A 13,056-nucleotide genomic window follows, 5' to 3' on the forward strand; every position below is an offset into this window, starting at 1 on the left:
TATATATATATATATATATATATATATATATATATATATATATATACACAATATATTATTGGGTTGGCCAAAAGTTTCATTCAGTTTTTTCCATAAGATGGCTCTGGGAGCACTTAGTTGTCTTTAACTTCCTTCAAAACAATTTTTTTAGATTGTATGTGCAGTGTATGGAGAAGGTGCTGTGACTGATCGAACGTGTCAAAAATGGTTTGCCAAGTTTTGTGCTGGAGATTTCTCATTGGACAATGCTCCATGGTCGTGTAGACCAGTTGAAGTTGATAGCGATCAAATCGAGACATTAACTGAGAACAATCAACATTATACCACTCAGGAGATAGCCGACATACTCAAAATATCCAAATCAAGTGTTGAAAATCATTTGCACCAGCTTGGTTATGTTCATCGCTTCGATGTTTGGGTTCCACATAAGTTAAGTGAAAAAAACCTTCTTGACCGTATTTCCACATGAGATTCTCTACTTAAACATAATGAAAACGTTCCATTTTTAAAACAAATTGTAATGGGCAATGAAAAGTGGATACTGTACAATAATGTGGAATGGAAGAGATCGTGGGGCAAGTGAAATGAACCACCATCAACCACACCAATGGCCAGTCTTCATCCAAAGAAGTTGATGTGTATATGGTGGGATTGAAAGGGAGTCCTCTCTTATGAGCTCCTTCCAGAAATACAAATGATTAATTCCAATAAGTACTGCTCAAAATTAAACCAGCCGAAAACAGCACTCGATGAAAAGCGTCCAGAATTAGTTAACAGAAAATGCACAATCTTCCATCAGGCTAACGCAAGGTGGCATGTTTCTTTGATGACCAGGCGAAAACTGTTACAGCTTGTCTGGGAAGTTCTGATTCATCTTTTGTATTCACCAGACATTGCACCTTCAGATTTCCATCTATTTTGGTCTTTACAAAATTCTCTTACTGGAAAAAATTTCAATTCCTTGGAAGACTGTAAAATGCACCTGGAACAGATCTTTGCTCAAAAATATAAAAAGTTTTGGGAAGATGGAATTATGAAGTTGCCTGAAAAATGTCGGAAGGTAGTGGAACAAAAAGGTGAATACGTTGTTCAATAAAGTTCTTGGTGAAAATGAAAAATGCGTCTTTTATATTTACTTAAAAACTTAAGGCACTTTTTGGCCAACCCAATTATTTATGTATTATGGCAATTTTCTATCAGATGTAAGTAAACGATTGAAAATCTTGAAGAAAGCAGCACCCTTTTCTAGCTCAGGGAAAGACACTCTATGTACTAGGTTATCGCTGATATAAACTTGTGTCCCAGGGGTATAACCAAACACCTCTAAGCAGGCTAATTACATTAGATTCTTTTGATTATAGATGGAGCAGTGATTTGTCCTCACTATAGACATTAATTCTGATTATAGATTTGTCTTCTCAGCCTAAAACACTTCTTCCAAAATTGTCACCTGTGAACTTACTAAATGCATTCTTTACAATAATTGTATCCTACACAATGTTGTTTCTAACTAAGGAATTTAATTTACCACTGTAGAAACAATGGTCAATAGAAATAAAACAACTGTCTGTTTCTACCACTGCTAACAAGACCTTGGTTGGTACATAAAATCTGCCTGAATGTGATATGTGGGGTTGAAGTAAAAAATTTCTTAAAATCATGATCATGTTATTTTCTGGTGAGCAAAATGACCCCCTAAAGATATAATAAAATGGTTTTTATTTTAAACTACTAAGTTTTGGGGTAGTTTATTACACAACAATAAATAACCATGAAGGTATGATGGCCCCAAGATTAGCACTAGTTGTGAGATCTTACTTCACCTGGATAGAGTTGATTAAAGTTAAGAGTGCACTTCTTAATCCCCTTCTCTCTATCTCTCTTCTTTCCTTCTCTCCTTCTTCCCTCCCTTCCTTCCTTCCTTCCTTCCCTCCCTCCCTCCCTCCTTCCTTCCTTCCTTATTTCCTTTCTTCTCTTACTTTCTTCCTTCTTTATTCTTTCCTTACTCTCATCTTTCCTCCCTTCCCCTTCCTTCCTACCTCCCTGTATTCTTTCTGTCTAATATTTCTCAGTCCTGTACTCTGAAGGAGATACATGAAGACTGTCAGAGCCACCAATCTTGTTTGCTCGTACTCATTATTAGTTTTATGTTATGTCCTGTTTGACTAGAGTATAGGTAACCTGTACTTAACCCTCCTAAACCTTATTCAATATTTCCCACAGTCTTATTTTAATTAATTAATTAATTAATTTTTGGCTGCATTGGGTCTTCGTTGCTGTGCACGGTCTTTCTCTAGTTGTGGCAAGCGGGAGCTGCTCTTTGTTGCAGTGTGTGGGCTTCTCATTGCAGTGGCTTTCTTGCTGAGCATGGGCTCTAGGCATGCAGGCTTCAGTAGTTGTGGCACGCAGGGTCGTAGTTGTGGCTCAGGAGCTCTAGAGCTCAGGCTCACTGGTTGTGGCGCATGGGCTTAGTTGCTCCATGGCATGTGGGATCTTCTGGGGCCAGGGCTCGAACCCATGTCCTCTGCATTGGCATGGCGAATTCTTTACTACTGTGCCGCCAGGGAAGTCCTTTCCCACAGTTTTAAAAGTGTCAGTCTTTACTCTGCCATCATTGGGCTAGTCTGGGGCCATGAATGAGTAAAAGAAAGGACCTAGGGTCAGCAGCAGAGGTGTACCCTTTCCCTAGTTTATCATATCTACAATGAGTTGCCTTTCTGTGTTACTAATCTGTATTTTACATTCTCTAACACATTCACATAAATAGTTTACTCCTCCTATAGCTTTTGCCAAAGCAGGAATTAGGAGCCCAGTCTTAGACTAACTGTGTCATGATCAAGTTGCAGGGTTGTGGGGTAGCCTAGAGTTTATTGTATTTGGGTATGCTGTTTTAGCCAATTTATTGGGTCACTTATAGTGCCAACTTTGAGTGGAGGTCAGAATAATGGAAAGATTTCTATCTGGTGTAGGCTATAGTTAGAACAAGACTCTTCTTCTCTGCCATTATGGGTGGAAATAATGGGAACTGGTAATAAAGAGTTTTGGGATAGAAAAACATTGATATCTTATGGACTAATAAATTTGGGTCCAGCATCTTAGCATATATTTATGGTCAATGAAAGCACTAGGAAAAAAGAGGTGAGGAAATTCTTCTTAATAAGCATTATGGATTAGAAGATTTATTCTGTGGATGTCAATTACTGAATTTATGAACAAGCCATTATAGTTGAAGAATGGAGGAAATGCTACTGTTGAACAGCAGAGCTGCATAAAACAGCATCTGATAGTGTCACTGCTGATAGGTTCCCATTGCTGGAAGTGTCTTCCACCCCATCTCCCACCCCACATTAAGACACTCATCGACAACAATTTTATATGAAAACATATAAAATTATATACTCTCAGAAATCATAGATCTTACATATCATGAAATTTACTAATAGAAACAGATATGAGCAAAAATCAGGCATCAGGCATAGGAATAACATTTTCCTCTCTTGCAATGCCCTAAACTTTTAAATTATTTCTTTTAAGCATTGGTATGTATTTTGGTTTCAGAGATGCAGGCTAACATTGATTATATGTGGTAGATGTGAGCTCAAAGGAAGCTGTTTAAATTTGGGACTTAGTTTTAATACTCTATTAATCATGTAAGCTGGAGAGTGTACACACATAACCTCTACTTTATAGTCAGATTTGTTTCAGAGAAGCAGTCTAGATGAACCAAGTAGAGTCTGATAAAGTCATATTATATAATTTCATTGGTTATTTTCTTTATAGTAAATTATTTTAGCATTTTTACAGGGAGGTTTACAAGGACAATACAGACATAGGTGTCTACAAGGAGAAAGTGAATAAGTTACATACATGCTATGGGTTTTTCCCTTTCTAGTTTCTGTACCTTGGGAGCAAGAAGAACAGAGAGAAACTAATTAATTATATTGGAATTTTTCAATAATGGTGGGGGCAGCGGGATTAGACATTTTCTGCCTTGTACACATTATCCTGCCCATCATGTTTCTGAATTCATATATTCACTGGATGTGTTAAAACGTATTAAACCATACAAGTTTGCTTTTAAAGAAAAAAAAAAAACACTTTTTCAGTGAAAGAAACACAGAAAAGAACTGAGGCCATGTGACTTACCTGTCTTATCATATGCTACATTAACCAGAAAATACAGTGTTATATTTTATTGAAATGTTAGAAGACTATAGCATATGAGATTAAAGGTGCTGTTTATCAGGATACTGTATATTTTTTGACCTAATAAGAAAAAAGTGTTCAGTTCTTCCCATCTTCAGATTTCATGGATTTTAAAATCCATGTGTTGGAAGTGGAAATGAGTTCCCTCACAAATACACCTTATTAATCACCAGTAAATTTTTACCATTCTTGCCAAGTGAAAATGTTAGAACTTACATTATGGATCACCACAGTGGTCCCATCATTGTTGGAAATTAAGCCTGCCACCTGTCTCTTTGGGGACCCTCATGACTCAGTCAATAGGTAAACTGTGCAGTTGTATCACTCTCTGAAATGACTAATCCTGATGAGCAGAGGAACAAAAATTTCTATAATATGGGAGGTTATGGAGATATGAGAATGGAATATAGGGATTCCTGAGGTTATGCATCATATCACAACATCAAGTGATAAAAGAGTAACTCCTGGTATTTGGTTAATTTTCCAAATTTCATAATATCAGTGTAATGCTTTTCTTCTTGCTGCATCACACCTGGAGGATCATAACAAGGGATTTTCCTTCTCATCAGCCACTAACAGTTAAAGTATAAGCATCAAGAGTAGCATCAGTCAGTAACATTGTTCATCCTAGGGTATTTAAGCTGAAGCCAGTGAGACAGAGAGAAGAGAGAGAGGGGAGAGAGAGATGAAAGAGAAGGTGAAGCACCCTTTTCATATCTGTCTGTGGCAAGGGCAGCACCCAGCAATGGTACTGGGAGTTTCCTGACCAAATTGTCTCTGCAGTGTAGTCTGTGAAATATCTTTATTTTTTTCTAATTTCTAAATATCTATACTGGTATTATTTATCATTATAATCATTAATTATATGATCCACTTATATCACACCAATAAAACCCCTATTTGTTTAAGATAACCAGAATTAGCTTCTATTGTTTACAAAAGATAATGTGGATTGATATTGTCTTTTTGTGTTTAGTGTTGTTTTTGCAAATTTTGTTGCCATATTCTTATTCCTTTTTAAGTAACTATTTTTTTTCTTCCTGGAAACATGTCTACACTTGTTGCTTTTTAATTTTTATTTTTTTTTCTTCTGCTTTGAAACAATATTTTTACAGGTTTACTTGTTTTAATAGCATCTCATTTACCTCATTTTTCTCCCTATGCAATCCCTGTTAGAAGGATAAGTGAAATTTTGGATCATCTGGTATGTTACATTTTCATTCACAATTTTCATATTTTTGTTCATATCACTTGCAATTTAGAAGAAAAATCAATTTCTGCCTTCAAAATCAGATTTTCATTGTCATCTATGTTCATAGTGTTATTCAGTCCATTAATTGAATATTTTTTTCCAACTTAGAAAAAATGTACTAAAATTTCAAAAATCTGGTTATTTCTACTAGATAATAGCTTGTTTTTCTTACTTTTATGGATATTTGATACATTACAATTATAACATTTAACATTTTAAATTTCTCACTTGAAAATATCCTTTTAGAGTTAAATTTTCTGTAATTTCATTACTCACATTCATTTGGTTTTCCCAAAATGTTTAATTTCCTGTTCTATTGTTTTTGTTTTTTTTTTTTGGCAGTTGAAAATCAGTATTTGCTTGTTCTTAAATGTAGGATTTGATTATACTAGTATATTTAGTAGTATATTTATATACTAGTTACAATATATAAATAAATAGTAGTATATAGTAATGTATTTAATATCCCAATTTATAAATCCCTTTTAGGTTCTGGATCTCCAAATCAAATGCTACTATATATTGAGACTTTCTCTCTTTGGTCACAGTATTAGTTGAAACCTGATGATCTTAAATTAAAAATAGGGTAGAGAAAGTTATTTCTAATGTGGTACCTTTATAATCTGGGTATAAATGTTGTATTTGAAAAGTATGAGAGTGCTTGATTTAAATCAATTAACTTATTTTAAAAGGATTGGTACCATGTTTTACAATGGGTAACCTAGCTCTTAACTTCATAGATGTTCTATACCAAGCTTCTCAAATTTTGATGTATTCACAAACTATCTTTCAATTTTGTCAATTATACCTCAATAAAGCTGACAAAAAGAACAAGATGATACTGCTTTAAATAGAAAAAAAAAACAGTAATGAATATCACCATATAAATTTCCAAAGTTATTTGAATTGGCATACAGGATTGCTTGTCAGTGAAGCTGCTGTTATACCTGCTGGAATCCCATGATAAAATTGTGATATTTTGCTGACTAGAAGACATTAACTCAAGTCCTTAGAGACCTGCAGGATCCATATCTGGCCTCAATGCTCCACCACTCCCTGCTCAGCTCCTAGTCTGTAATGTTGAAAAGATCACCTTCAGTCGCTCTTGATCTAATGGGCATCTAGACTCTCCTTTAGTATGTCAGGAGTTGCTGGAAAGCATTGTTAGTTCTTGGTATTGTTTTACTTCTTATACTATTAGCTAGAGTAAATGCTATGAAAAATAAACCTTCTCTTGATTTTACCTTTGGAGAAACCTGATCTTTGTAAGACTAAATAATCGTCGTTTGCTGACCTGCTTGGGAGATGTATGGCATTTGGGCTATAAAAGTCTCTTAGTTTATGGATCTTGAGGCCTTTGTATCCTAAGTCCCTTTTAGAAATTATTATTTAACTAGTGGCACTGTCATATATCTGACCCCAGGTACACTATTATTCCTCTCTTGCATCTCCAATATCTGTGACCTATAATTAGGAACTCATCCTAAAACTTGCACTGGAGTTGTTGTTTTCTGTGTACCTTTTTGTCTTTCTCTGGTCTCCTGGAATTATCTGGAAATACTTCAGGGTAGCACCTGGATCCTAGCACCAAACAGATACTTAACTTACTTATTAAGCAGCTCTATATTTTTCTAACCTGTTGGGAGTTATCATTGCTATTGCCTATCAGCATAGGGAGAAGTCCAGGGGGAGCTAATTGTGTTACATTAATAAATGTCCCTTTTGTCTTACTCCAGATTTTGCTATTGCTCTTTTTTATTAGTTTACTGTAAGTTTAAGGACTCCTGGCATTAATCTTATTCTGTATTTGTTTTCTCCAGAGCTTAATTTGAACTGTGATTCTTCGTTCTATTCTCTCTGCCTATCTGTTCTTTTAGCCATTTATCTATTTATCTACTTTTAATTTATTTATCAACTATGAAGTATTAAAACATACAATACTAAAGTAGAAAGAATGGTATGAATCTCTAAAGACTCATCACCCAAATTATTCAGCTTGCTATCAGAAGTTTGTTGCCTTAGCTTTATCTAACCTGTTTTGTGTTTGTTAGCTTTTCACTACTGAAATAGTTTACAGCAAGTCCCCTTCTTTATGCCATTGCCTTTCTATATCAGTTTACATCTCTTAAAAAATGCCTATTTTATTACATAGGAGCAATGCTATCATGACCCATGAAATTAAAAAATAAGTTCTTGGTATCATTTGATATCTACTTTACATTAAATTTCCCATGGGTTACAAAGTATACCTTCATATTTTGATTTGTTTGAGTCAGGATTTCAATGTTTGACTCTTTGTGACTTTATTTAACTTATAATTCTATTTACCATGTCCCTGTGGGTAAGAAGTAAAAGTTACTTCTAATGGTTTAATAAGATTTTAGTTCAAATGTTGTGGTTAGGAATGCTTTAGAAGTTGTGCTATGTACTCCATATTTGTCAAATCCCAAATAATAATTGATTGTCTCATCCTTAGTGATGTTAAGCTTGAATATTAGATTTATGAAGTTTTCTATCAACATTTTATAAAAATAGTTACACATTAAGAATCTTTGTTTGAATTAGTGTTTCAATAGGGTTTCTTCTGATTTTCCAGTTCTTTCCACAATTCTTAGCTGGACTTCTGTAGAGAATAATTCCTCTCATCAGCTAGGGCTATTTTGTTAACCAGAAATATAGTTATTTCAGAAAAGACTAATTATTTCTCTTTGTTTGACACTTTTATTACAATATTGGTGACCTAGTTGCTTCCCATAGTAAAACTGGAGTTTTATATGTTCAATCTGAATCAACTTTAGTCATTTTTTAAAATGCTCAAATCCCTTCTTCAATCAAGTGAACCCCTTCAATCTATCTTTGAAAAGTTATTTGCTTTGTGGCACAAATATTCTACTCTCATTTCATACATCTTGACAAGATCCAGGATTTGTCATTTCTTCAAGGAGTCTTGGCTCCTTTAAGTGGGGAATATATCTGGAGACCATATCTAAGCATTAGTCATGCTTGTTTCTACTGAGCTATTATTGCTTCTTGGTCCTTACATGGGTAGAACTAAACATTTATTTTCTAAAGACAAGCCCCTAATGATACTTCAAATTTAAATTTTAAGGGATTTAGTAAATTACTTCATTTTAAGAGAATCTCTTTAAAAAAATGTTTTAAATTTATTTTCTTTTTGGCTGCATTGGGTCTTTATTGCTGCATGCAGACTTTCTCTAGTTGCGGCGAGCGGGGGCTACTCCTCGTTGCCGTGCGCAAGCTTCTCATTGTGGTGGCTTCTCTTGCTGCAGAGCACGAGCTCTAGGTGTGCGGGTTCAGTAGTTGTGGCACATGAGCTCAGTATTTGTGGCTCGCAGGCTCTAGAGTGCAGGTTCAGTATTGTGGCACACAGGCTTAGTTGCTCCACGGCATGTGCGATCTTCCCAGACCAGGGCTCGAACCCGTGTCCCCTGCATTGGCAGGCAGATTCTTAACCACTGTGCCACCAGAGAAGTCCAAATTACTTCATTTTATACTTTCTTTTCTGTTATGCTCATGTCCTGGTTCTGAACAGCATTAATAAAGTAATTTATCTGCTTTATTCAAATATATATACAATATGTGAAGGATATATACATTTCTAAATATGAATATAACTACTAACAATAAAACTATGGATTGAGGTGAACACTTTTCTTGCCTTTTCTGCCTTTTAACTTTATATCTTACTATTTAACTGGATTCTGTTATTGTTTGCAGTCATTTCTTCATATATTTTTTGTTTCCCCAAAATTCATTTTTTTGTTTGTCTCAGAACTTTATAACTTTTCCATTACAATCAATATCTCTCCAATTGCCTTTGTCTAGTTGCACTGGCTAAAACTCCCAACACCACTTCAAATATTAGTTGCAAAAGCATTTACTATAGTGCAGCAGCTGTTGTAAATTTCTCTTCAGGAGTATTAGCAGCATCTGAATTTTTAAAATTTTTATTTTATATTGGAGTATAGTTGATTAACGATGTTGTGTTAGTTTCAAGTGTATAGCAAAGTGATTCAGTTATACATTTACATGTATTTATTCTTTTTCAGGCTATTTTCCCATTTAGGTTATTACAGAATACTGAGCAGAGTTCCCTATGCTGTACAGTAGGTCCTTGTTGGTTGTCTATTTTAAATATAGCATTGTGGACATGTCAATCCCAAACTCCCAGTTATCTCTCCCCCCACCCTTCCTTGTATTACCGCTTTTCTTTTTTATAAATTTTCCATCCTTATTTCCTTCTATTCTTTTTCTTCTATGCTTACCAAATTATTTGTACATAATTTCTTCTATGTCTGATGTCCACACTGTCTCTTCAAACTGTGTTTTTTGTCTTTTAGCATGCCTTGTAATTCTTTTGTTGCTGTTGAAAGTGGGACAGAGTGTACTGGGCTAAAGGCACTGAGGTAAAAAGTTTTCAGTATGAGGCTTCATGTTTATCTCTCTATGAGGTAAACTGTGTTTATTGTTTCCTGTAGCTTGGTGTAAGAAGCTAAATTTTCCTCTGGTGGTTTTTGTCTCCCTTGTTATCTTTGGGTGTCCCTAGAGGCTTCTTGATTTTTTTGTGGTGAATTAATAAATGTTTTATTTTTAAATAATTTTAGATCTAGAGAAGTGTCAGGAAGATAATGAGAGTTCTTGTATAGTCTTTACCTAGCTACCACTAATGTTAACATCTTATATAACCATGTACATTTATCAAAACTATGAAATGAACATTGGTATAATACTATTAAGTAAACTAAAGGCCTTATTTGTATTTTATAAGTTTCTCCACAGCAGGCTTTCTTTAAAGTTTTTTTTCCAGTTTTATTGAAATATAATGAACATATAACATTGTATAACATTAAGGTATATGATGTAATGATTTTTATACACATATATATTGCAAAATACGACAATAAAGTTAGTTAACACATTCTTCAACTGATATAATTATAATTTTGTTGCTGTTGTTTTATGGTAAGAAAATTAAAACTCTACTGTTATAGTAACTTTCAAGTATACAATACAGTATTGTTAATAATACCATGTTGTACTTTAGATCTGTGAAACTTATTCATCTTATGATCAATGTTTGTACCCTTTGACCAATATCTCCTCATTTCCTCCACCTATCAGCCCTTTGCAACCACCATTCTACTCTCTGTTTCTGTGAGTTTGATGTTTTCAGATTCCACATATAAGTGAGATCATACAGTATTTGTGTTTCCCTGTCTGACTTATTTCTTTTAGCATAATGCTTTCAAAATCTATCCAAGTTGTCACAAATGGCAAGACTCCTCCATTTTCATAGCTGAATAATATTCCATTATCATGTGTCCACAGTGGCTGCAAAGTCTGTTGGGGTCTTCAGTGGCACCTTTAGGTCCAGGGGCTTGGGATCAGGGCAAGCAGTGGTGGTGGCTGGAGTCAATGGTGTGCACACATTCAGCTGTAGGGGGCCAGCTTCAGGTGCCTTATGCTATTAGAGGCCGATTGCAGACACATATGTAGTGGTGAGGGCTATGGACAACAGCAAGGGCCAGGGACAACTGTGGGCACACTGGCAGATGCAGGCCTCTGGTTGTTGTTGGATACTCCTGTGGTTTCAGGGTCTCCCAATTGGCACATGGCAGATGGCAGGGGGCATATCCCCATGCCCATGGGTATGATGCATGTGACAGTGGAGGCCAGTGATGGGTGTTGAGCCAGTGGGCTGGAGGGGCCAACTGCTGGCAAGCCTGGTGGTACAGGCAGTGACAAGGGATAGGGCTTTATCTAGGCCCACAAGGACCTGTGGGACCCTTATGCCAGTATGCACACCTATGGCAGCAAGGTCTTACTTAGGGCACACAGTGGTGGATGCCAGTAACAGGGGTCTGACCAGGGGCATGCAGATGCACAGCTGGGGTGAGCCCAATGGTGCAGGCTGTGGGAGCCATGGCTGTGGCTGTGCACTTCTGCGGATGCAGGGTCTCACATGGGCCCATGGCAGATGTCAGGGCACATCTCAACATGAGGGCCCCTGACAGGGGTCAGGCCGATTATGTGCAGGTACATAGCTGGAAGGGTTAGGCCCAAGTGCCTACATGGCAGTGGGCTCAGCCATGGGGGTTTAGGCCAGTACCTTGCAAGAGAACAGCCACAGAGGGCTGGGTTGGCTGCCAGTGTAGGGGTCCTTTAATACTGGGACTTTCTAGAGATTTTAACACAAACTTGTCCATATTGAGCCTCAGGAATTCATCAATTACAGTTTAGTTGTTCTTTCTCTGTTCCTGGTTCCCACAAAACAGAAAACTTCAGTAAGCTGTGATTCTTTATCTCCTTGTCTGTCTCTCCAACTCTGGGAACAGAAGTTTACCCTGACCTCAATTCTTTTATGGATCTAAGAAGAGATGTATATTTTTAGTTTGTTCATCCTTTTTCTTGTTGGGTGCCTGGGAATGACAACTTTCAAGCTCCTTACATGTTGAACTAAAAACCAGAAGTGACCCTCCAATTCTGTATATTTAATTCCTTTTCTTTGAAATACCTAAAATGATCTCTGTTTTCCACACAGGACTAAATCATATATCACAAAAATTAATAGAGATTAATCATATTATCTAAAATTATATTAATACCTACCTGACAAAGATTAATATCAATGGTTAAAAGTGAATCTCTGAGAAGAGGGACTTTAGGAGGAGAGACATTTAATATTTTTTAGCATTTTTGAATATTTTATTTTCACTCAGTGCCAGTATTATGTTTCCAAATTTTAAAGAAAGTTATTCAGGAAAGAAACAGATGGGGGGAGGGAAGAGAAGGAGATAATGAAGAGGAGGGAGGATAGGAGCCAAGAAAGGAAAGAGAATGGTATGGACTTAAAAAATTATTCACAACCTAAAAGTTAAGAGTTATGTTTTATTCAGTGGGAATTTTTAGGTCTTCAAGCCAGGGAGGCAGCATCTCAAGTAACCCTGAGAGAAGTGCTCCAAGGAGGTGAGTGAGGGGGAGCCAGGTTATATGGAAGTTTTGTAACAAATGACAGGTAGTCAGAACTTCAAAGGATCATTGTAAATTAAAGAAAACCAGATATCCCAAGTTAAGGAATTTAGCGCTTTTCTATATATGGGAAGATTCAAGAGTCTGGGCTCACTGGAATCATTCCTTTGATATGTACCTCAGCTATCTGGGCCCAGTATCCTGTGTTTTCACATCCTGAGTTTCCTCAGGGCTCACCGTAGGGAATGGCTGTAGTCTGACAGCTGCTAGATGGTAGATATTCTTTCCTTTCTGAGTTTCCTCAGGACTCACTGGCTCATGTTGGAGGGCTGCAACTGCTGACGAATGTGACATCCTTTATTTACTGATATGGCAGGAAATATTCCATTTCTCAATGGAAAGAAGGAAAGAGAAAAAAATCATAGAAACAGTTGATACTGGTTATTAATGTGTTACTAGTAGCTTCCAACAGATAGAGGACCATTTCAATACAGGAAGATGTCAAGAAGTAAGAGATTGATAAACATATATACTGTATATATATATATTTTTCATTTTTGAGTATGAAAGCACTTTATTTTTATTTATTTATTTATTTTTATACAGCA

The 13,056-nt window shown here is 36.1% G+C and overlaps 1 pseudogene; it reads right to left on the reverse strand.

Annotated features, from left to right (window-relative positions):
• The window catches only part of LOC114888057, a 25,539-nt pseudogene extending 12,737 nt beyond the window's left edge, over positions 1-12,802 (reverse strand).
• Positions 12,803-13,056: the final 254 nt, after the last annotated feature.

The sequence above is a fragment of the Monodon monoceros genome, unplaced genomic scaffold (assembly GCF_005190385.1).
Source record: "Monodon monoceros isolate NGI ecotype Baffin Bay Population unplaced genomic scaffold, NGI_Narwhal_1 Super_Scaffold_8, whole genome shotgun sequence".
NCBI classification, from domain to species: Eukaryota; Metazoa; Chordata; class Mammalia; order Artiodactyla; family Monodontidae; genus Monodon; species Monodon monoceros.